General features: G+C 44.1%; 1 protein-coding gene and 1 pseudogene across 6 annotated transcripts in view; one reads left to right on the plus strand and one right to left on the minus strand.

Moving 5' to 3' along the window:
* The window catches only part of GABBR2 (gamma-aminobutyric acid type B receptor subunit 2), a 565,977-nt gene that overhangs the window by 244,111 nt on the left and 296,560 nt on the right, over nucleotides 1–25,306 (plus strand). The window lies entirely within an intron of this gene.
* Nucleotides 21,730–23,984, minus strand: LOC147013685 (claudin-19 pseudogene; annotated as a pseudogene).

The following is a 25,306-nucleotide window of genomic DNA, read 5'->3' on the forward strand; positions in this document are numbered from 1 at the left end:
GCGATGATGGATTCCATTACCTTGCTGATGATTGGGAGAAGGCTGATTGGTCTGTCGTTGCAGGGATCTGTTTTTGCACCTTATTTATGCAGGGCAGTAAGGTTTGCTGATTTCCAAGCAGATGGCAGATGACCTTGAGCAAATAAGAGGGTGAATAGAACAGAGAGACGGTGAGCAAGAGCAGAAGAGCAGGTTTTTCAGACACGTGGGCTAATGCCATCTGGACCGGTTGCAGAATCTGAGTTGAGGTTTGACAGCAAAACTATCCACCTTGTCAGGAGAAAAAGACACAGAGTTCAGTGACAGCTGGGTGCGACTGAGTAAGGTGGGTAGAGAAAGCGATGGGTTTTGGACACAAGATGTCGATGCAAACACCGAGTTTAGGCATTCAGCCTTTTCACGTGCGGTATCAGCAGTGCGGCCATTTGAGGTAAGGGAGGGGATGGTGGGGGAACATACACCAGAAACAGATTTGATTGGACGGCACCAGGACCTTGAGGAGGGAGAGAGGTTTGAGAGTTCAGACTTGAGATTAGAAAGATGATATTTTCTGGCTCTTTTGAGGGTACATACACACTTGCTCTGAGCTTTATGGAAGGAACTGAGATTACCCTCAGTTGGGTTTGCTTTCCATGAGGCAAAGGCAAGTTGTTTCAGGACAACTGTCTCGCCACAAGCATTAGTAAACCATGGGCGGGAGGAAGGGTAGGACAACTGAAGACGAGAGGGGATAAATCTGTGCATGAGGGAGAGTAAGTTTCTTTGAAAGAATTCCCAGGATGAGTTGATGTTGGAGAAAGTAGCGATGGGAGACCAGTTTAGAATTTTGATGGCTGCTTGGAGACCCTGCCAGTCGGCTTGAGTGAAATGACAGACTCGACAGCGGTGAGGTGGTTCTCTGATAATAGCCAGAGAGATGTCCACTTTGACAAGGACGTGGTCAGAAGAACCGATTGGAGTGGAGGAAGAACAGCAGATATTTTCAGGGAAATTTGTCAACATCAGATCCAGAAGAGATGGTTTCCCATTGGTTGAGATCCGGGTCGGGAAATTGACCGATTGAGTCAGTTCCAATGTGTCGCAGAAAGCTTTTGCTGAAGTGCCATGACAGGTGAGAGAGGTACCCACACCGAGCCAACTGACCTGATGACAATTGAAGTCGCCACATATGAGGAAGAGAGAGTTTGGATGAGAAGATAGAAGTTGGTCCATGTTTTCGGATAGAGTGGTGTAGATGGAGTCATCACTGTTTGGTGGACGGTGCAGTACACATACAAACATGAAGTGGCAGTGGAGGGGAAGCTGTCGCCAGAGGTATTCCTGGGGGGTGTGGGGAAGTGAGGGCAGTGCATGGAGAGTGAGGAATAGAGTCTTTGATGAAGGGAGCAACTCCTCCACCAGGACGAGGCTCAGGTCTATCATTCCGGAGGAGGGAGTAACCAGGGAGAAATACTTAGGAGTCGGAGACGTCTTGAGGGAGGAAAATTTCTGTTAGGCAGATGATGTCTGGTTTGTCCGTGGCAACCTGTATGGAAAGATCTGTAAGGTTGGAGCGAAGGCCCACACTGTTAATGAAGAGGGAGGGGAGGAGGCTTTGGGTGCAGGGCATGGGAGGGGAGGGGAAGGGTGGGACAAGGGAGGAGGGGGTCAAGGGATGTAAGGAGAGTTGTTGAATGAGTGTGGGGGATTGCAGAATAGCTCGGGGAGGGGGCCAGATGAGGAGGAGAAAATGTTCTGTGGTGCTGGGGGAGAGGGGGGCAAGAAAGGGGGCAGAAGGCAGTTGAGGATTTGAGGAGGTGGAGTGATGAGATGGAGGAGAGAGGGCAGGGGAAGGAGGCAGCTTTGTGGATGAGAGGGTGGCAACTTTGAGAAGGGGGAGTGAGGGGGGTGAATAGTGGGAGAAGGGTGAGTGGGGAGAGTTGAGGGAGAAAGATGAGGGGGGAGTTTTTGAGAAAGGTGAGAGGGAGGCTCGGAGGGAGAAGAGTGTGATGGTTGCTCTGACAGGGAGGGGTGAGAGGAGTGAGTTGGCACTGAAGTTGGAAAAAAAGAATGGTTGATGGAAAGCGAACACTCATTGCAAACTGGGGTTTTAAATTTTTAAATTCAGAAATGTGATTGAAGACATTTCTTGATGGATGCAATAAAGGCAAATTAAGAGAATGGAGAGAAGAAATGCTGTAACAGTTGCATTTTTTTGGCAAGGTATGAAAGAAAGGTCGAATTGAGAGCAATCTGTTTAAATAGTAGAAGAGTCGTGCATTATGATACAGTAAAGAGTACCACATGTGTGAAAGAGGAATATGAAGCATTATAAGAGATAGTTATTATTATTATTATTATTATTATTGTTATCATTGTTGTTTGGGAGAGTTTTCATCAGATTAGGTCATGGAAGTGTTGTGGAAAAAATCGTGAGGTGAATGGTGAAATAGGATCGGTAAACGCAGGGGGTGTAAAAGATCACGTGGTTATGGGAGAAGCAATTGGCTATGGGAGGTGTGTCGTCAAAAGTGAATTTATTTATTTTAAATAAGGATTGCGTAGCATTCGGAAAAGGGAAGGTTGAAGTGAAATCGCGGAGGTGTATGGTGAATTTGAAACGGTAAACGCAGTGTTAAGCTGCTGGGTCGATGAAACCTATCAGGAAGAGGGTGGAGAGAGACACGTGGTTGCACGAGGTGTTTTGATCGAAAGGATCCAGGGAAGATTATTAATTTTTAATGGATTTTTGAAGAATAGGTAAGATTCAGGAATGGGAGGTTGTGGGATGAAATCGTGAAAGTAATGGTGAGAGTGGGTCAGCTCAAATGGAATAAAGATGGTGTGCCAGCAGAATGAGGAAGAAGAAGAAGAAGAGGAAGAAGAAGGCTCGGAACTTGTGGGTATGCAAGGAGAAAGGTAGTTTTTTGGGGTTTTTTTTTGTTGTTTTGGATTTAAGACAAGAAACAGAGTGTTTAGTTGAGAGGGATGGGGGACGTTGGGAAAGTGTGGAAGATCGGAATTGAAGGTAATATGAAGAAAATACAAATAAAAACGATCATACACCTCAAGGGGAAGGATGGGTAGGCCTCAAGCAACCCGGTACGACAAGGTCGACGAAAACTCACAAAATAGCACGATTTTTGAAACAAAACTGAACTAGGAACACACAGCAACATGTACATGAGAAAATTAACAGTTAAAACGGGACAGATAATGACTGGAAACTTAACTTTGAGATCGCCAGCAGAGATCCCTGAAAGACCCTGGCGTCGCTCCAAACCCAGAACCAGAAGTCAGTTCAATAAAATCTCTTTACAACTTTGATATGGAAGTCAAATCGGTGATTATCCTGCTCGAATCAGTCCGCATACCTTTTTTAATGTAATCATTGTTGACGATTTTCAATGTACAGTATTACTCAATACCTCATATCACCGAAGGAGGGTAGAGGTTATGTTTTCATCACTGTCTGTTTGTTACTTACGAAATCTAAAGATTTCGTAAGTATATTGATGACTTCCGTTTCTGTTTGATTGTTACTTACGAAATCTAAAGATTTCATAAGTATATTGATGCCTTCCGTTTCTGTTTGTTTGTTTGTTTGTTTGTAGGCACGATAACTCGAGAACGGAAGAAGCTACCAATGTCAAATTACACCACGTGATTTAGGAGGGTGATGGCGAGTGCTGATTAGATTTTGGTCAAAATCGGTCAAAGGTCAAGGTCACAGTGATGTCAAACATTCGATTTTTGATGGTTTGGTACAGAATCATCGTAGAAACTTCTGGTTTGCGTCGCTACCTTCTCTCGAGACAGCTTTTATGAGACAAGGTCAGAGGTAAAGTTGACGATTTCGTAAGTATCAGTCTATGACTGCTTGTTTGTTTTTAGGCACGATAACTCGAGAACGCAAGAAGCTACCAATTTCAAATTACACCACGTGATTCAGGAGGGTGATGGCTTGTGCTGATTAGATTTTGGTCAAAATCGGTCAAAGGTCAAGGTCACAGTGAGGTCAAATATTTGATTTTTGATGGTTTGGTAGAGATAACTCGAGAACGGAAGAAGCTAGCAATGTCAAATTATACCACGTGATTCAGGAGGGTGATGGCGAGTGCTGATTAGATTTTGGTCAAAATCGGTCAAAGGTCAAGGTCACAGTGGGGTCAAAAATTCAATTTTTGATGGTTTGGTACAGATTCATGGTAGAAACTTCTGGTTTGCGTCGCTACCTTCTCCAGAGACAGCTTTTATTCGACAAAGTCAGAGGTCAAGTTGACGATTTCGTCAGTACCAGTCTATGACTTTGTTTGTTTGTTTGTTTGTAGGCACGATAACTCGAGAACGGAAGGAGCTTCCAATGTCAAATTACAGCACGCGATTCAGGAGGGTGATGGCTCGCACTGATTAGATTTTGGTCAAAATCGGTCAAAGGTCAAGGTCGCAGTGAGGTCAAATATTCGATTTTTGATGGTTTGGTACAGATAACTCGAGAACGGAAGAAGCTACCTATGTCAAATTACACCACGTGATTCAGGAGGCTGATGGCTCACGCTGATTAGATTTTGGTCAAAATCGGTCAAAGGTCAAGGTCACAGTGAGGTCAAACATCCAAAAAATGACAACTCGAGAACGGAAGAAGCCACCAATATCAAATTACACCACGTGATTCAGGAGGGTGGTGGCTCGCGCCGATTAGACTTTGGTCAAAATCGGTCAAAGGTCAAGGTCACAGTGATGTCGAACATCCAAAACATTCGATTTTTGATGGTTTGGTACAGAATCATCGTAGAAACTTCTGGTTTGCGTCGCTACCTTCTCTAGAGACAGCTTTTATTTGACAAGGTCAGAGGTCAAGTTGACGATTTTGTAAGTACCAGTCTATGACTGCTTGTTTGTTTGTTACTTGCGAAATCGAAGATTCCAAGTGTATTGGTTGGTATAAAAACTGCTAAAGGAATTAGCTTTACTTACTTCCGAGAATGTAATTTTGATTGTCTGTTTGTCTGTCTGTTTGTTTGTCTGTTACTTGCGAAAATCGAAGATTTTCCAATTGCTGCAGGTATATTCGTCACATGTGTTGTTCTGTCTTTGTTTGTCTGTTTGTTGCCTTCAGGTCACAATTTTAAACCGATCTTCATGAAACTTCACCACATTGTAGAATTGTTCATAAGGAAGAAGTCAATTGATTTTTTTAGGTCAAAAGGCCAAAGTCAACAACTTTGTGGAATTTCTGAAATCATCAATTTTCATCCGATTGACTTGAAATTTGAAGATGATTTGCACATCAGTTCAGTGAATTCAACCAGCAATTATTTTTGAGGGCAACTTCGGCCAAAAGGTCGACATAGGCCAAAGGTAAACAACTTCGGTGTAGTTTCTAAAATCATTATTTTGATGGCAACATGGTGCCAAAAACGATACATAGCACGATATAATGAAAGGTTGTGGACGAGTTATGACAAAACCAGGTGTAAGAGTTGGGTCAATGACAATAACAAGCCTATTTGGTTTTGGTTCAGGTCTGAATCCAGATCTAGCCTATCAGTGACATACAAAGCGTAAACTATTCAGTCTGGCAGAGGTATGTGCTCCACCAGGTGTCGTTGGAGTTTTCTTGTTGAATCATCATTGTATATCTTTTGATCAAGGTATTTGGACTGATAAGTTCATATTTATTTTCCACTTGTTCCGTAAGTTAAAGATCATGACATTGTTGCTGTCGATTGTGGTGGCACACATCATGATCATTTCATGTGTTAGCACCCAAACCAATTTTTTTTGACGTTTTCTCACTACATAGGCAAATAGACAAGTAGAAGGAAATGTCCATTGATGGGAATTACATCCACGAGTCACCCATCGGATTTGCTTTCCGGACGCATGCAGGCAATCCTGATGGCAAAGCGAGTTTACTGTGGATATGAGCTAAGTCGTCTGGCAAAGTGGATACTCTCGAGCCATATTTTTATAAGGCAAGGGATATGTTGCAATGCACGAGAATTTGAGAGACTGGTTCTTTATATTCATATGGGAGGGGTGGGGTTGGGTGGGGGAGGGTGGAGTGGCCTTCATCGGTACACGTCCGATAATAGTTTGGAGCGCTAGTTGTGAAGGAGTTCTCAGGGCTAAGTTGGCATTGCACTGAGAAAAGTTGGTAGGAAATGCATATGAATAATGTGTATGGATTTAATTATTATATGCATCCCAATAAGAAATAACATTCACATTAAAAAATAATAATAATAATAATAATAATAATAATAACAACAATGCACCTTTCATGACTTTTCTTGTATATTTATCGATTGTTCACATTATTATTGTTTCCCATTCTGTTCCTTTCTGGGCCATTATTAGTAATTTTATATTGTTCCTCCTTTTCTCCTTGTACATCTCCAGCCCTCCCATTCACTCCCCCATACCCATTGCTAGGACTGGCAGGATAACATAGAGGTATGCACACTCACCTTTGAGCTGTCTTGCCTGGGTTTAAATCTTACCCCAGCTACAAACTTTCATCCTGGTGTTTCTCAGGCAGGGAGAGGCACCATTGTATGCGCCGTCTCTCAGACTGACATTAATCTTGCCTTCCCAAGTGCAAGCATTAATTTGTGGACGTGAAAGATCCCGTGGTGTATTTCCTGAAGAGTAGGCAGGTTATTGCCTATTCTATATATATATATATATATATATATATATATATATATATATATATATATATATATATATATATATATATATATATATATATATATTACAAATTCTATATTCCAGCCTAAAACGGTGATTGCAAGTGGTCTGGTCCACCTGCTTAGGCATTCCTTCACACCGGATTACACCGCCTGTTATCTCACATTGTCATTGCTTACACTCGGTTGTAACGCCTACACTATAAGCAAATCCAGGCACCCAGGTGTTCATGTATCATGTGTTGTCGGCCATCTTTGGTGATGAATTGCAAACCATTATTAATCCTTTGGAATTCTGTGAACCTGCTGCATTTTGTGGTTCACCTTTTCCAAAGGTTATATGGAAAAACTGCTCCTTAAAAGGAGAAAGTTATTTTCACTTTGTATACCAACAAAATGCACCACAAAGGGGGGGGGCGTGGTGGAGAGGGATGGGGAGGGGGGAAGTAATTTCATGGAATCTTATTATAATGGGGAAAATGTGGATGTCACTGAAATTCCAAAATTGATATGTGGTGGAAACAGCGCCACCTCTGGTGGTAGCCAGTATTACAAATCATCTTCCACATATCATGACACAGAGTATGATAAATGTTGATTCATGAAATTTCTTTCAAAAATGACAAAAATTATAAAGTGCATTTACAAGAAAGTGCCGCAGCACGTTGCCCACCTAAGGTGGACCGAGAAGGGTACACCCCCCCCCCCACCAGTTAATGTAATTAATCTTTAATGTGTAAAAGTTAAAAATTTGGAAAACAAAATTGAAAGCAAAGTATGTATCAGGAAGAAAATGGAAATGAAATTGAAAATTTTAGAAATTAATCATTTTTCACGCATGAATTAAAAAACAAATAATTTAAATACACGGCTATTCAAATCTTCTATAATCTACAAGTTTCATCCAACAAACCGTCTTGGTGATTCCGTAAAGGGCACCAAAGGACACCGGGCATGTACAAGGCAGTGTTTGAGTGTTTGCAGAAAAGTAATCTGTGGAGTGATTTCAGTTTGAATGAGAAAAAAGAACAGCTCAGTCTTAAACCGTGTTCCAAGAATTGCTTCAAAGGAACAGCTTCCCCAAACTCCATTACAGAATGTAATAAGTACGTTCAATATCTTCATGTCTCCTTTGAAACAGCACAATGACACGTGACACTTGAAAATCTGTAACAATCGTACAAATATATTTTCACAGGAAACTATGGGATTCTACATATATATATATATATATATATATATATATATATATATATATATATATATATATATATATATATATATATATATATATATATATATATATTCGTTGGAATGGCAGGATCACCGAGAGGTATACTCACTCGTCTTTGAGCTATCTCTCCTCGGTTTTAATCCTGACCCCGCTATAAACTGTCATCTCGGTGTTTCACAGGCAGTGTGATTCAGCAATGTGTGTGCCTTCCCTCAGATGGACGTTAAACTGGGTGTCCAATATGCCTGCATTAGTTGGTGGACGTTAAACATTCCACCGTGTACTTACTGTGAAGAGTAGGCGAGCTATCACTGGCACCATATTGAAGTTCCAATTTGTTGCCCGGTCTGTGGTTAGCAAACGGTCTCTTGCAAGAGGTTCCTTGACACCAGGTTACACTGCTTTGAACATTCATATCAAAGGATGCGAACAACACTGCCTTTCAGAAACAACATTTTTCGTTAGCTTCCCAAGTTTCCCCGAGGCATTGAAGAGTCAACTATGAAGTCTGGACTGGCATCACACATAGATCAGACCAGGCAGAGTAGGCATTTGATCCTACCTCAAAAGTCATTAGTGATCCAGCTGTGTTTTTACCAACGATTCAGTTGTGACTTTGCGATTCTCTTAAGACAAATCATTTCCAGAATCTTAGCATCCAACTCCTGAATCGAGTACTACGACTATGATGACCACATCTTTGATTCCCCCAGATATATGTCCTTCTTATGGGAGCAGACGGAGAACGTTTTTGGCCCAGATCTTTCCTTAACCGGCTGGCCAAACCTAACATTTGACTGAGGGCGAGAACAATTTGAACAGGAGGCCAGCAATAACTCACCTACACTTCACAAATGACTGAGTGGGATCTTTAACGTCCATTAGCAAGCAATCTCGGTGGATTGGATTCATCTCAACGTCTTATCTGATGGACGGAACACACTTTTTTCTTCAGCGCCCTGCCTGTGAATGAATCATCAGTCCGACAGTTTGATGGTCCGGTTGAGAATCAAACCCAGATGAGGCAGCTCAAAGGGATATGTGTTACTATCCTTTCAGCCTAATAATGCACTTTGTTCATTGATTGAAAATGCACCATCCTCAGGGAGATCATCCACTTTGTTGCATTCATTAATAAATTTCTTAAAGCAATCAGGGAAAATCTTTTAGGCAAATTCAATTTGTTCAACTTGTCAGCTCAAATGCAACTGATCCCATCAGGTATCGGAAGCTAAGCATAGTTGAGCCCAGTTAGTATTTGTATTGGAGACTTCCATTGAATATCTTTGGGTGTTTTAGCCTCAGTGGTGGTAGTATAGCTCATTGGATCGTGTGCTTTCCTCTAAGCAATGTAATCATGGATTTATTGCCCGACTAGCAATGCCAGGTCCCTCTTCCCATCTCTTCCCTCCCTCATCCCACCCTTTTCCCTGACTCCTCCCACCCCACCACATCCTCCCTCCTCCCACCCTTTTCCCTGACTCCTCCCACCCCACCACATCCTCCCTCCTCACTCCCACCACACCCCATCCCCTCCCACCTCCCCTCCTTCTGCACTTCCACTATACCAGTTTCCCTCCCACCTCCCCACCCTCCGGACTCCCACTTTCCCTACCTCCAGAGTCCAGACTCCCTCCCACCCCTTCTCCTCCCTCCTGCCACACCACCCCTTCCCTTCACTGTCCCCACCCTCCCTCCGGATTACCACACCACCACTTCCCCTCCCACCCACCCCTCCTTCCAGACTCCCACACTACCCCTCCCCCTTTCTCCAGACTCCAACCCTACCCTTTCCCCTCTCTCCTCCCACCCCCCTCTGGACTCCTGCTCTCCCCTGCCTCCTCCTACCCAACCCGCCCTCCCCCTGGACTCCCACACGTTCCCCATGGCAGGTGGTGGCTCATGTGTTTATAAGTTATGAATTGTGAGAAAATGACTTCAAAACCCAGAATAAGGTGTGTCTGGTAAAAAAAAGAAAGAGAGAAGATGATCCGACGAAGTTTTGTCGCAATTAACCTTGGGAGATCAGTGGATTAGCATCACAAACAACCAAACAACATCTCATTCACTTTTATATAGAAGATAACATCGCTCCAAGCTCCGAATGAAATTAAATAACATCATAAATGAAAGCAGATCACAAAAAACAGTTGAAACAATTTGAACCAAGGCTCGACAGCTTGGAGCAAGTGTGCGTACCTCTTGGCCGTCTTGCCATGGTGTAGGGATTCATTGCTTTGTAGCCACTGAAAACATTTTTCAATTCTCTCTTGAACTCGTAGTTCACTTGTCCTGTTGCTTCACTTATTCTAATCTTCTAATTTATTTTGCATTCCGAACTCCGTGGATTTTCCCCATGGAGCTGTGGTTGCCACGCCCTGTGATTAGCCTGTGAGAGTGTATCGTGTTTCCAAGGCAAGGCATTTTTGGTAGGCCAAATCGAAATGGTGGCTTAAGACCTCTGCGAGGTGAAGTTGGGTAATCAAGGATATGCCTTCACAAATATAAGCTGTTATGTTCCAAATAGCTGCTTAAATGTTCACAAACACCCAGTTTTCATTCATGTGCTCCCTTGGAGTTCCCTTAGTATGCCTGCGAAGTTTTGGGCTGATAGGTTTCATGGTTTTTGAGTTATGGACGAGACACTTGCACTGACTGACATACTGTCACACATTGACACACACTGACATTTATTATTGAAGCTGGACTTTAATCGGACTTTAAAATCTTGGCATCCTCATGTGGTGCTGGCAAGGGATTCCTTGCTGAGTGATATATCTCTACTGGCATTGATTGTGACCTCTCTGACCCCGACAACATTAATTCTGGTATCCCTCAAGGGTGTTCTGTCATCTCACCCTCCCTCTTTCTTCTTTTCATTAATGCCTTCCTCACAGTTACAAACAAACTTGTGCATTCCTTTGCTGATGACTCCACCCTGTACTCCTCCACCAATTTATTAATCCCAGTACACCTCCTCCTAGTCCGTTGCTGTCGATCTCCTCTCAACTGTTGCCTCCATCAGTCATGATCTCAATGTCATCCTCCAGCAGGGCTCAGACAGGACAACCTTTTAAATTTTAATCAGTCCAACACTCAAACCCTTCTTATATCTATCAAGATCAACCCAACCTCACCTCACCACCACTCTCCTCTTCTTATGTCCAGCTTACAACTCCTGGACTTATCCTTTATTAATTTGCTCGGTGTCACCATCTCCAGAAATCTCTCCTGGCAGCCTCACATTCTGAATATCGGCAAATCTGTCTCCAAGAAACTTGGTTTCCTCTTCAGAGCTCTCAAGTACTTCCACTGCCATCAGCTCTCACTTTCTACAAATCCCAAGTCAGACTGGTGATGGAATACTGCTTCCGTGTCTGGGGTGGCGCTCCTCCATCAGTTACTGGTATTCTGCATCGCATCTAAGCTAAGAGTGTCTGACTGATCAATGATCCTACTTTGTCTTGACATATCCAGCCCTAAGCCTGCCATCGGACAGTCTCTTCGCCGTGCCTCTCTACCACAACTACCAACAGTCAGTGCTCTGTCTTATCTGTTTCTGTGCCTCCTCCTCCGCCTCACTCTGTTCATAACCCTCATCTAGCTTCTACTCTATTTCTACATTTCTGGCATCCAGCTTCTACCTTTCTGCCTTATCGTCTCTCCCTTCCCTCCATACCAATCGGCATGCCTCCACCTTCTTCTTCCGCTCTCCCTCTGCTTGGAACAGCCTCCAAGCAGTGTTCCAAACTTCTATGAAATTGTAACAATTGAAGTCACGAATCAATTGCATAGATCTCATTTAATTTTCACTTTTCCCCCATCTTCTCTTCTTTGCTCTTTCACATATTAGACGGCCGGCCAAGACTATCTCCGGGGTCTAAAAATTAGTCCCGTAGGCATTTCTTGTTAAAAGTGATTATGCATGTCCGAAAGTAAGATGATAGGATGAAGCTTCAGAATATTCCCCATACAATCTCGAACTTTGACCTTTGAGGTCAAAGGTCAAGGTCAAATGCCAAATTCCTCATTTTTTGGTTATAGTGAATTTCGTTTCAGCATTGCCACATCTACATGCCTGTGTATGAATTATTCGCCTAGGCTACTGTCCTTTAGTCTCAGAAATAAATTTAGACTCGAGATTTACTTGAAAATATGAAAGGCTGCAATTGTAAAATGACCATTTTCTCGAATTTCTGAAGATGGACGCATGTAATCTTCTCACGTGAGTTCTCAACTCGTAAGATGAACTCATGTGAGATCAAAACGTTGTATAAGAGAGTTGGCACATAAGAGAATGTTTGAAATATAATTTGCTCACCAATATAGCTGTAGTTAGTGGTCGTCATTATTGCAGTTGACAGCGTCACACCCGCATGCTGGGATACAGTTCTGGCGAGACTTGCTGCACTTACATGCACTCGTTCGACACTTGCTTTTACACGCACAAGTGACTAGTTCAGTACAAGAAGCTGGAATGGCGGGGAGTCGCATCCACACGATCTCAAGTCCAGAGTCTGTTGGCTTCCAGCCACCTGTATCTTCTGGAGCTTCAACCGCTATCCGAGGTTTATCAGCCTGGTACCAGATTTTCGCCTGATGATTTGACCTGATATGATGGACCTCGAATGCGTCGAAAGTTGGCGGTCGCTTTTCGAAATCCCGGAGACCTTTTTCGAACATCTGGGATTTGGCAGAGAGCAGATCGTCAGCGTTGTCCACTCCATACAAATGGCAAAGGAACTTTTCAGCCTCGTCAGTGGATCCATCACGCCCAATATTCGCCAGTAGCTCCGGCTGTTCCACGTACACTTTCCAGCAGCTCCGTTTCCCGTATCCGTAGAATGAAGACGTCACATCACATCCGGTAAAGGCATGAAATCCGAGCAGATTGTTCCTGACAGGACGCGATAGCTTTTGTACAATTGGTGCAATTTGGTAGTAGACACGTTTTTTGCTAGTCCCACTTTTCATCCACAGTGGGATTTCATCTTTTCTTTCATCCTTGCTCTCCACGACCACTCTCTTGTATTTTTCCTGACGGTATGTGCTGCATGTGCGACCATGCACGTATCGGCCTTTTCACGGTTCGCGGCCAAATCAGTAATTTGGTCACGTGTAGTTGACTTCGCCATCTCCGGTTCAGCGAAACCTCCCCCTACAATCAGCTCGCAAGACTGTGGGTAATTCCGATCGGTCGAAATGAGGAACTCAGCGACGAATTTAGCGAGGTCAGCTTTGTTCTGGTCCATGGCTATGAATCTGTCCCATACCTCTGGCAGTGGTGCGTCTCCTCGATCAATGATTTTTCGCATTGGTCGCTTCTTCTGCCCACGCTTTGATCTCGTTGCCGATTTTATTGACCCTGTTCCGATGTACCGATCGCAGACGATGTCGATGCGAGTGAATGACTGGTGAAATAGCTTTACAATCCTCTCGTGATATGTACGACCAAGGTCAGCAAACGTGCGACAATGAGACGGCTTCCCCATCGCTTGGATCATGGCGTGACCATCGATGATGACAGCTGACGGCTCCTGCAGGGATGGAATATTCGCTGGTGTTTCAATATCCACGTCGTTTGTCAGGATATGAAGCATATCAGCCTTGTTTGTCTGATTCATCTGTCCGTTTCTCTTGATTAGCGACGATGGAAGCGACGAAAGTTCATGCTGAAGAATCCTGGACATATCGACACATCGTCCAGCTCTGGTTGCATTGAACAACCTCTGTATGAGTTTTGTGTCTGCCTTGATGAATTTCTTCTCGGCTGTTGAGGCCAGAGCTGTGCTTTTGTAGAGATGAGCAAAGGATTTGGAATTGATCCTCGACGCCGTATCGAAGAAACCCGTCTCTCGAGTTGCCAGCCTCTCATCCACAAAACTTTGTAACCTTCGAAGACCTCGCTCATAGGCTGACAACAAGGAAGTTTGTATTCCCATCGTGGCGAGATCGTTTGTTGTCAAAGATACAAGTGGAGGTTCTTGCGATTCCTCCACCAGCTCTGGTGATTGTGCCGGTGGAAGTGTATCTGCTGCTTGGAAAATACGGAATCGCTCAAACTGGTCCATCAGATTTTGAACATTGCCTTCATCATGCCTTAGACATCAAGGCATAGCCTCCTTTCTCGTAGATATCGCCTCTTCTACGATCTCGTCATCGATCAGTTTTAGGAGCCGTTTGGTATCTCGGGCAATTTCGGGGCAGAATCGATCCCTTGCATTAAGTATCATTCCTGGTGATTCCGATTATGCCATTCGATATTTTGCACATGCGGTTGATCCATTCTGTAGCTTGATCGACTGGCACAGAGCCGAACGGACGTTTTCTGCGTTGTACCACAAAGTTCCCGGTGAGAAATGTACTGTGTACATCAGGCGCTGTATTCTCCAACATTTTCATGTCGGAGAGATACACCGGTCCCCATCTCGCATAATTTGTGTGGTCATACGCACATAGCCACGGTAACATCTGTGCGAACGATTTTAGGTGCGCCTGCCAATCTGCCTCTCTATTCGCACGGATGAATTCCAAAAATGTGCTGACCATTTTGATGTAATTTGTCCAGAATTAAAAATTGTGATCAGTTGTGCGGCATCGGTCAAATTCGTCCAATTTCGTCAATACGTCTGGTCTTTCGATGGTTTGTCTCAAAGCACAGATGGCATGGCTCAGTGCATCCGATTTGCAGAGACGACCATCTGCACTGCGACATTTGTTCCTAACTTCCTCAGCGCATGTCTTGATAGTGTCGATCAAAGCGATTGTTGCAATATCATGACTTTGCTCGAGCCACTCCATGAATTTGGTCCATCGGATGCGACACAATGCTTCGTACATACAAATATGTCCATATACTCCTCGGTAGTATGCTTTTCCACCAAGTACGCTTGATATAGTATTAGGAGCGAATAATCCCGCCTCGATCCAGATATCCTCCAGCCCTGCGCTCTCATAATGCTGTCCAATAGCTTTGAGGTAATTGAAGAGAATGTGGAGGTGACCAAGGAGGCATATAACATTGCTGTATTTGGCGGGATCGTTCCATATGAGTTCTTTCATCCCACTGTAGAGAGGTTGGTCAGCAAAAATGACCATGTGTGTCTGTCCCACCTTTTCACTTATATTCATGAACTTGGTCATCACAGTTGTCATTGTGTCATTATGGTCTGCCGGTGCCTTCAGAATTGGGAGCATACCTACATTGGTGACAGGTGGGGTCCCGTTCGTCGCCAGACTGTTAAATGTCGCCCATGGTGGCACAGATTGTGACTCACCACCATGTAATATTCTTGATAATGTCCATGCCAAGTCGTTGGACTTGCTGTTATTTGCATTGCCAGACTCTTGGAACCACGACTCTACGTTGATGGCAGCACCATCAGGAAAAGTGGGGGATGGACGAATACCAGAGCGAGGTTTCGCATATTCTAATATGTGCATCTTGCCGATTAGTTCCTGGCTGAGAGCTTTAGTACGACCGATATGCCGACGTTCATCTCTGTGATAAACAGTTCCGTCATCTCGCTGCCACACTGCCATCTGTGTATAATGTGTAGTGTTGTTGCCGTCAATTGTTTCCTCAAGTACGTCAATATTGTCACATGAACTGAGGACCAGCCCTGAGGTCTCGAATGGGCTGATTACCTTGGGGATAAAGACTCCGTCGTTTGCGTCGGCCCTGTCAAGAATATCATTTGCGATGGACGTGTCAATGCGCCGGATTGTGTCGATGCTGATACAGTGACCACTTGCATGCAATAGATCCACCAAGGTCTCGGATCGCGTCAGTTGATGTATTGTAATCCCTAATCCAATGTGTTTGGGTGTCAGCTTGCGCTCCTGGGAAAGGCGAAAGATGATGTCCTGTGCAATATCACAGACTAAGTGGTTGAGCTCTGCACATGTATCAGCAGCTTCAGTATTATCCTTGATCGCATCGGCGAAAAGGACTCCGAGAAATATGTGCAACGATCGGGGGATGATCTCATTCACATGGCCTTGGTCGATTCCTCGCCATCCTAATTCGTGACCAGGGCGGCTATTGAGATCGTTGCGCAATTGGAGAGCAGAATGTACTATTTCCTGCAGTGGATTGCTGGCCATCATCGAAAAGTCATTACCATCATCAGAATCTTCTGAATCTTCATCCCTGTGCATTCCTGACAGAGATGTTGAAATGACACATTCATTCCTTTCACTGGGATACAAGAGCAACGAGGCTGTACGATTGAGGGGTCTAATGAAGCCAGCTCTACTCCCGAGTCTCTGAGACACCGCGTCAGTGAAAGTTTTCCTTCGTGACAAATAGCTCCGAGGTATTTCCTGTCCTTTCGCTTCACATAAATCCTGAATTGCTTCCAAACCTCCCCCATATCGTATACATAACCACGTGAAAGCCCGTCATTCAGAATGTTAGATAGGGTCGTCAGCTCCTTATCTTCACCTTGTCCAACATCCAGTCTTTGTTTCTCTGCTTCTCTCTCAAATTTGATCAAGCATGAGAGATGATATTTGCCTTCAGCAGCAATCAGATCTACTGTGCCTGCCAGACGAATCCGCAGCGCCGTGTCTACGTTAGAAAGTTCCAGTATCTTACGGGAAAAATGCATTGTCCGGATATCATGTAATTCAGTTTGACTCTTGCAAACTTTCTTACCCGGTTTTCCCTTCCTTTCGTCTTGGCAAAATATACATTTTGCCCAGTCTACTTTTTCATGTTTTCCACGTGATGACCGTGCCTCCAAATCCATGCTATCCCTGCCACCGCCAGTTGCAGCTCCTTCGCACAGTGGTTTCGATCTGAGACTCTTCAATCGACTTTCAGCCCTGAAATCACAGTAACACGAGCTGTGCCACATCAACGGCGATTCCCGTATTGAAATATCGTTCAGCCTCTTCAATCGATCAGATTCCTCTCCGAGGCGATTGCTTTCAGCGAGGACCTTGATCACCCTATTCTTACCATCGTCCGATGGTTGGCGTGTTACTTCCTTGCAGTTTTTTGATTTCAAACAGAACAGACATGTGGACGTGAGTTCTGGCTCTTTTTTGCGTTTTTGCGAACCTATCATTCCTATAGCTTTCATTTCATCCATTGCCCCAAATTTAACAATGCAATTGTCGTAGATTTCACACAAAATGAAAGCAAAACAACCCAAAAGACGTGTTGAAAGCTCAACTGTTCAGCGCCATGTTGCGCTGGCTACTTCCTCCGCAAGAGCGATTAGTGGACTGAGTGGAGCACCGTGGACGTGGCCACGGCGCGCGCGAGGGACGCTTCTATTTCGTGATTTTTTGAGAAAATCAATTTGGTTGCGCTTGGTATGGGGCAAATTCTCAACAACAGAGATATTTTCTACCTTTTGGCACCCCATACCAGTTTTTAACATGAAATGCCTGCGGGGTGTCACGATAGGTTAGGTTGGCCGGCCGTCTCTATGGGACCCGCTTGGTTTTGGGCTTGACCCTTCCCCATTAATTTTATTTTTGTATACATAGTCGAGGCTCGTGGAAGAGCTAGTGCACTGAACAGATCAGGACTCAACAGACAAAAACAGGGCTCAAAACACGCATGCATGGGGTGGACTCAAAACTCCACCATGTTGGATATAAAATGGGATGTTGCATCTTGGAGCAGGCCAACCATTGGATTGAGACAAAAGCTGGCTGTCCTATCTGCATTTAGGATATAGATCCCACACAGACATCTGAATATTCTACAAAATCTCCGAAAAAGAACCGGCATTGCTGACCATGCCCTCCTTTAATTCCTTTTCTTGAAATTAAAGTGGATATTTAAGTTCATACAGGGATATAGATGTCAAGGTAGATCATGGAAGAATAGGTTGAGTACAATACTTGGATGACAAGGATATAATGTAAAACTTCCTCACAAGAGGAGGCATTTTGGGCCGAATTACCTCCTCTTGTGAGTAAGTTTCATTATATATCCTCGTAAATAATCATGTTTGCCAACGTGCAACATGTACATGTCTATAAGGGGGGTTTGAGATGGAGCGAGCATTCCATTCCTGTTGTCTTATGCGGTAACCTCCCTCCTTGCACGACACCTTGTTTATGCCTCACCTCTACTCATTATAATACACCATTTTGTACTGTTTTGCCGTCATATTGTTTTGTACTACAACAGGGGAAGCCCTGAATGATCAGGTACAACATATGTATCAGCTTCTATGTCCAGTGTAGACACCTTCACATATTCACTGATTCCAACTACTCTCCCTACATTGTATCCTACATTGTATCCCTTGCGTGCACATTGTAACATCCTGCATGGAGTCCCGTCTCCTGCAGCTCCATTATCCTGCTCATTTGTTTTCATCCCACGGGTGATAATTATCTCATGCTGGCACTTCCATACTTGTGTGTTGTTATCAAGCTGGACATTTGAAATTTCATTTTCAATGCTTTTCCGCACCTCTCACATAGTCATGGCAGTTTCCGTAGCCCTTTTGTGACGTGCACTAAATCGTCATTGTTTACTCATAAATCATTCTCAAAATTTTCTGCAATGTTAGATGGCGAATTTCTCATGTTCCAGATTGTATGTTGTGTAAGGGTTAAATTACTCAAGACAAGTTGTAGACAACCTCCTCCTGACATTGTGTTCAATGATTGCCTATCTGAAAGGTGGTTTTAAATAAAGACAATGGGATTGGATGGAGGTGGAGGTGGGGGGAGGGGCGGGGGGTTGAGAGGGGGAGGGAGGGTGGTGGAAATGTACAGAAAGCTTGTGTCAAGGACATACACTGGAAAATGTCATCTATCAGCTTTTACCACCTTTATCTAGCTGTGAAAAGCATAAACAACGATACATTTGTACACCACTGAAGCTGCCTGTGTAATGGTGTCGCTTCCCTTTACACCATCAATATAATTTGGTAACAACTAACAATGCCATTTTCACTGCTTCTGCTAACTGACCCGAATGACATACTTGTCTGAGTTTTCAAATCTTGCTGTTAGAACGACACCTGCTCTACACGTCTTCTTCACAATGGCCTGCCTCCCATGCAGTTGTAGGTGGCCGACGTCATCCCTATTCAACTCATGGGTGCGAAGTCCAATCCTATCAACTGGAGGGCAATTAGCCTGCTTCCATTCGTAAACAATGTCATGGAATCCATAACTGTTACTCACATCACGTTGTGCTGTCTTCACAAAATGGTTTAATCACTGATCCCCCAGTTGTGATTTTGTTCTGATCACGCTGTACTCTAATATTCACCTACTCCTCTTTTAGATATCTATGGAGGCCTTGAGCCTCAAACAGGAGGTCAGAGTGGTTTCCCAAAACATTTTGGTGGGTTTTGACAGCGTCTCCAATCCAATTCTGCTTGCTGAGCTCTCTACCTGTGCCCAGCTTGCAGCCATTCTTCAAACTCGCAAGCAACAGCAGTATTCCTGCGTCTACTGTTATTTTTTGTTCACATTAACAACACCTGAATCCTTGGAAACTGCCTTTACCACTCCGCTGAAAATTCTGAAAATCTTAGCATCTCACACCAAGAGTCGGAAGCACCCGAGATTTCTATCATCTTCTATCATCTGATCTTGCTCTCTCTCCCTGCCCTTTTCAGATCCCCATCTCTCCAACCTTATTAGGAAAGATGTGTTTATCCGTTAACCCCCTCCTTGTTAACCTTGAAAAGTCAAGGCTCTCTGCTCACTTGCACTCTTACGTCCCTCTCTTTTATCACCTGTGGAATCACCTTTCTTTGCACAAATGAGTCTTCCTTACATCTCGTTTCACCTCACTCCTACGCTTGGCCTCTTATACTCTTGCCATCCCGCTTTCTTCGACGCGCTATTCTCTCATCATGTTTGTCCAATTCTCTTTGAGCTGCCTTCCTTTATCAGTTGGAACACTTGCAGCTTCTGTCATCTTGCTCTGCCATCACCCTGCAGTGGTACTGTGCATGGAAAAAAAACTATTACTTTGATATTTGCTGTCCTCAAAGGTGTTTTTTGTTAAGAAAACAAATGCTTTTGTTTGACGCACCAATGCCGAGAAGTAGACCTGGTTGTCACAAACAAACAGGTGTAAACTCATTTACTTTGGTCATACCAGGCATAAACATGGAAATGACCGAGGAAGGTCTCGCGGAAGGAATGGTTCGAGGTCATCATTATATATCGGAGGTCCAGCAAAGGTGATGGTGCGAAGCAGATCGCCGATAACGTTACGAACATCAATGAATGAAAAGGAAATGCAAAAGTCCTGCTGTGACGTCACCAATATCCCAAGATAAATAGATAGATAGGAAGTGAGATGAAACCTCTTAAATTCCTCGACAGTTTCATTCCAGTACACCATCCATCCATCAGGACCATACTCTGTGCAGAACGTTGGTGCTGCCTAAGCAGTCTCCTTGTCTATTGGGCATAATCCTGGACGGGTCGCCACTCCGACACAGTATACCAGCAAGCTGGCACTCATTTTACTGACCTCGGAAGGATGACAGGCAGAGTCAACCCCATCTGGTATTAATTCAACAGCTGAGTGGGATTTGAACTCAGGACCCTCAGATCCCAAGCCCACCACCCGAACCATTAAGCCAACACCATGCATTCATTCCAGTACACCGCGGTGCTTTAACACACGGGACACACAAATGATGAATTCCTTACGACAATGTTATTCCATTATCGCTGTAATTAATTTGTTTGCATATCCAGGTGAGATCATAATTTTGAAGAATTTACTCTTGGAAGGATGACAAAGGCTTGTAGAAAACGAATGTAATCCTGATGATCTGGTGGAACCTTTTGTGCACCCATTAGGTGTGTCGAAAACCAATTAAAACTCGAGCTCACTGCAGACTCGAAATCCCTTTCTAATCTTTGTACCTTTAATGAAATGTATTGAGTAACGATAATTCAAAAGTTGATGCAGACAACCATTTAGCAAGCTCTTCATGTCGCACCATCCCATTGCATCCCACCTGCACCCCACCTGCACCCCACCTGCACTATTCAACGTCTGTGATTCAAAGCACTGTAATCTACCATCACAATCATAACATTGTTTATAATTGCATTGTATCATTCATGGAATCTGATGATAATTCATTAATACTTCTTCATCTGGAACGCTTAAGCTCTTTAGTCTGGGTTCGATTCCCGGCTCGACTATAAACGGTCAGTTTATGGTCGACTGGAAACCCGACTAGAAAATACAATCCCTGGTGTTCCACAGGCAGGCCACTCCATCGACGGACGTGCCGACCCTTGCGGAGGACATTAATCCCGCTATCCTATCTGCTAGCATTGACTCGGAGATGTAAAATATACTGCGGTACCTTTTGAGAAGAGTAGGCCATTGTGTGCCAATACCTTGGTCCTATTATCCATTCCTGTCTTGAACTATGAATGCTTTGGCACTATTGCAGGGATTAGTGATCTCTCCAGTGTCCATTCTCTTCTATGGAAACGTTCTCACCACTTATTCTTGTTCTCTGTCTCTTTGGTGAACTCACATAAACAATCACAATTATTGTTTGTTGTTGGGTTTTATTTTTTTTTGTCATATTCACATGAGCAACAAGTTTAGTTTTTTTTTTTTTCTGCTTTCACTTTAATTTTCCAGTCAATACATGATTGATTTGAAATTTATGAAATAATGAATAAGAGTTGTTTAAAGTGCAGACTCTGCTCTTGACGACGTCGCATCAGTCCAATAATTGTTTCCTTGTCTAAGTGCACATCTTTATTGACATTCCATGCATCTTCTACTCTAAGAGCACTTTGATTGATTGTGAAATCACAAACGGTGTGTTAAATTGTCGTTAATCCACGATTTAAGGAACACACACACACACACACACACACACACACACACACACACACACACACACACACACACACACACACACACACACACACACACACACACACACACACACACACACACACACACACCATGATTAACGCCATCATTTTGAATGTAAAAGGCAACAGTAAGCTCTATAATCTACTTTTAGTCATCTCAACCAAGGAAAAATTAACTTGTCACTCCAATTTATGTATGCAGGTGGGGACTGGGGGGGGGGGGGGCTTGGTGGGATGATTCTATTGTGAGATTGAGAAGGGAGGATGATAGGAGAGAGAAATGAGAAATTCAAGGAGAGGACACTGGGAGGAATCGGTGGTGGGGGAGAGGGTGAGTGAGGAGAGATAAGTTTTTCTTTTTCTTTTCAGGAGCGAGGCTCATATGGGTTGGCGGGGGTGCTCAGGGGAGGCTCAAAATTCCACCGTTATATTCACTAACTTTAATAAATGGATGGCCCTTTTAAGAGAGATATGAAGATAGTGGGATGAGTTCACAGGGAAATATACAATTAATTGGATTTTTGGGAAATTGTGGAGGTGGGGGTGGGAGGGGGTACATAAGACAAACATTCAAACCTAAAAAATTGAATGATCTTACCATCATAATTTAAATAATTCACTTTAACCAAACACCTCGAAAGCAGCAACATGTGATTTTTTTTTTTCACATTGAACAAGGAAAATGCAATGGCATACAAAAATTAACTTACAACTAAAAGCATTGTGTTAAGTCTTACACAGGGTTATCTATATGCTACATTTGTAAAAATTGCGGAATTTGTTGACCCACCCACCTCCTCCAGTTCATTCTCAACCTCCCCCCCTCCCCCTCCCACATCCTTGTATGTTCTTAAAACTCATCTTCCCTACCCTCTCTTTACAGCACTCTCCTCACAACCTCCTTTCCTTTTTCTCTCCTCCATCGTGTGAGAAGTAGAGTATGATTGTTAGTCATGGGGGATGACTGATCAGTGGGGCTGAAAGTTAGTCCAACATAGCTCACACATATGCATTGTGGTTGTAACTCTGCATTCCAAGGCTCTGGCTTCGGTCAAGCATCTTCAGTGGCTGTTGCGTTGTATTTGATGTTACGTCATCCATTGTAGCATCTTTGGAGGCAACTGCAGTCTCAGAGAGAATATTGGACTCCGTTTGTTGATTGGCCAGAGCATAATTCATACCAGTGTCGTGCGTCATTACTGCCTCCTTCTGAAGGGTCTGCCGCCTATTTTCTGCAGCCTTTGAGAATACGGAGGACTTATTCATCGGAGGTGAATATTCGGAAACCTTGTGGCTTTCAGTTCCCAAGGGTAGAGAGAACGTAGAATCCTTATGCGGCTTGCCGGACAAACCCTGATGCATCATGGGAACAGAACTCTCTGAGTATGGTGCTCTGAATGACTGTTTCGGCACAAGGTGTTCTTCGAAGGATTTTCTTCCTCTTATCTCATCCATGCATCCAAAACACATCATGGACCCCCCGAGTAGCGACAACACACACGCGCCCCAGCCAACGTATAGTGCTAAACCATAGTCATACTTTATTTTCACAGCTGGATTGTAGAAGTCCACCGTTACTTGCCAGGCAAAGTAAGAAATCACGGTAATGACAGAGAAGCTGGCAAGAATGTTCATAATCCCACCAACTGCAATGATTCGGCCTTTAATCGCTGGATCGTCGTCTCCAATACGGGAACATTTCATCCCAAAGAGGGACAAAAGTATGCCCATCAAAGCCAGGATCATACCGATGATCATCATTGCTTGAGAGGCTCGCATGTACGGAGGAAGTTGTAGCACCGTGTAGTATGACCGGCATTGCTGGGAACCCAAAGTATCTCCAGCACAGCTCTTCCACAAGCCCTGGTATAAAACCGTCGCCACTACAACGGCTTTTCCTCGGTTTGTGATCTTCCACTGATTGGAGCCGATGCACACCGAGTAGCCAACGAGGGCAATGAAGCAAAGAACGAAGGCAAATACTTGGCATCCTGTGTTCGCCATTGCAGTTCTTCAATGTCGTTGTCCTCGTCCTCTTCGATGAAACACGTGCACAGCCTCTGTGCCTCCTTTATGCTGTCCTCGTCACCAGCGTGTGTTCTTGGTAACAGCACCGGAGAAAAAAAAGGGATTCTATGCTTTGTAATGGAATGGAAACCACAATGTGTCCGATTCTCAGAAGCAGAAACCAAGTGATCTTGAAGCAGATATCAGAATCAGACTTTGCTCACACTCAGGTAATAATTTTCCAACCTTTGAGCTTACGCATCAACATTATGAGGTTGTTTTGTTTTTACAGTACCATGACGTGTTTGTTTGAGAGAAAACATTTTCTGGTTGTATATCACCTTATGTTCCTTGATATGATACAAATAACCAATATCGAATGGGCCTCAGTTTCTGATTTTCACAAGACTCCAATCGAGTGAGTGAACCAAACCAATGAAGAAAGTTCACCTTAATATATCTCTATTGTGTTTAATAACTTAAAAACAAAGTTCTGGCAAGGAATATCAACATCTGCTTCTGAAATGCATGTCTTGAGCTCAAAAAGAGGAAACTATGAATGCCGTACATCAACTGTATACTAATAAATGTCAGTGTGTGTGTGTCTCTTCCATAACTCCAAAACCAATAAACTTAGCGACCTGACACTTTCAATGCACACTAAGGGAACTCCAAGGTAGTAAGGTAGTGCTGTTAAGGACTAATGGTTTATTTTTGAATTTAAAAAGGCAACCCCAGAGTGTAGCATGTACGAATCCGATTTGGAGTGAGCAAACCTCGCTGCATGTGCGAGCATGCATGCATGAAGGCAGGCCTTCGCCAGGTAGATGGCATGGGTTTTAATTTATAATTGCTCCCACCCAGTTTTAAATGGAACACAGTGGTTAAAAAGAAAACGTTGCTGGTTGGGCATGTTTTATCGCCCCGGTAATAACCTGGTATACTGCCTTCTCTCACCCTCCCCTCATGCTGCCTTCCCTTCCCCTCATGCTGCCTTCCCCTCCCCTCCCTTCATGCTGCTTTCCCCTCCCCTCCCTTCATGCTGCCTTCCTTTCCCCTTCCCTTATGCTGATTTCCCTTCCCCTCCCCTCACACTGCTTTCCCTTCCCCTCCCCTCACCTGCCTTCCCTCCCCCTTATGGGGAACTCCAAGGTAGTAACTAAGGGAACTCCAAGGTAGTAAGGTAGTGCTGTTTAGGACTGATGGTTTATTTTTAAATTTAAAAAGGCTGCCCTTCATGCTGCCTTCCTTCCCCCTTATGCTGCCTTCCCTTCCCCTCCCCTTATGCTGCCTTCCCTCCCCCTCCCCATATGCTGCCTTCCCTTCCCCTCCCCTCATGCTGCCTTTCCTTCCCCTCCCCTCATGCTGCCTGCCCTTCCCCTCCCCTCATGCTGCCTGCCCTTCCCCTCCCCTCACGCTGATTTCCCTTCTCCTCCCTTCATGCTATCCTCCTCCCAAACCCCCTCCACCACCATGCAACTCTCAGGAGGTCAAGGAGAGGAAGGGGTGTCAACTAATGTGCAAATTGTAGAAATGA

This window comes from Eptatretus burgeri, chromosome 13 (assembly GCF_056783735.1).
Source record: "Eptatretus burgeri isolate ZD-2024b chromosome 13, Ebu_testis_v1, whole genome shotgun sequence".
Lineage (NCBI taxonomy): Eukaryota > Metazoa > Chordata > Myxini > Myxiniformes > Myxinidae > Eptatretus > Eptatretus burgeri.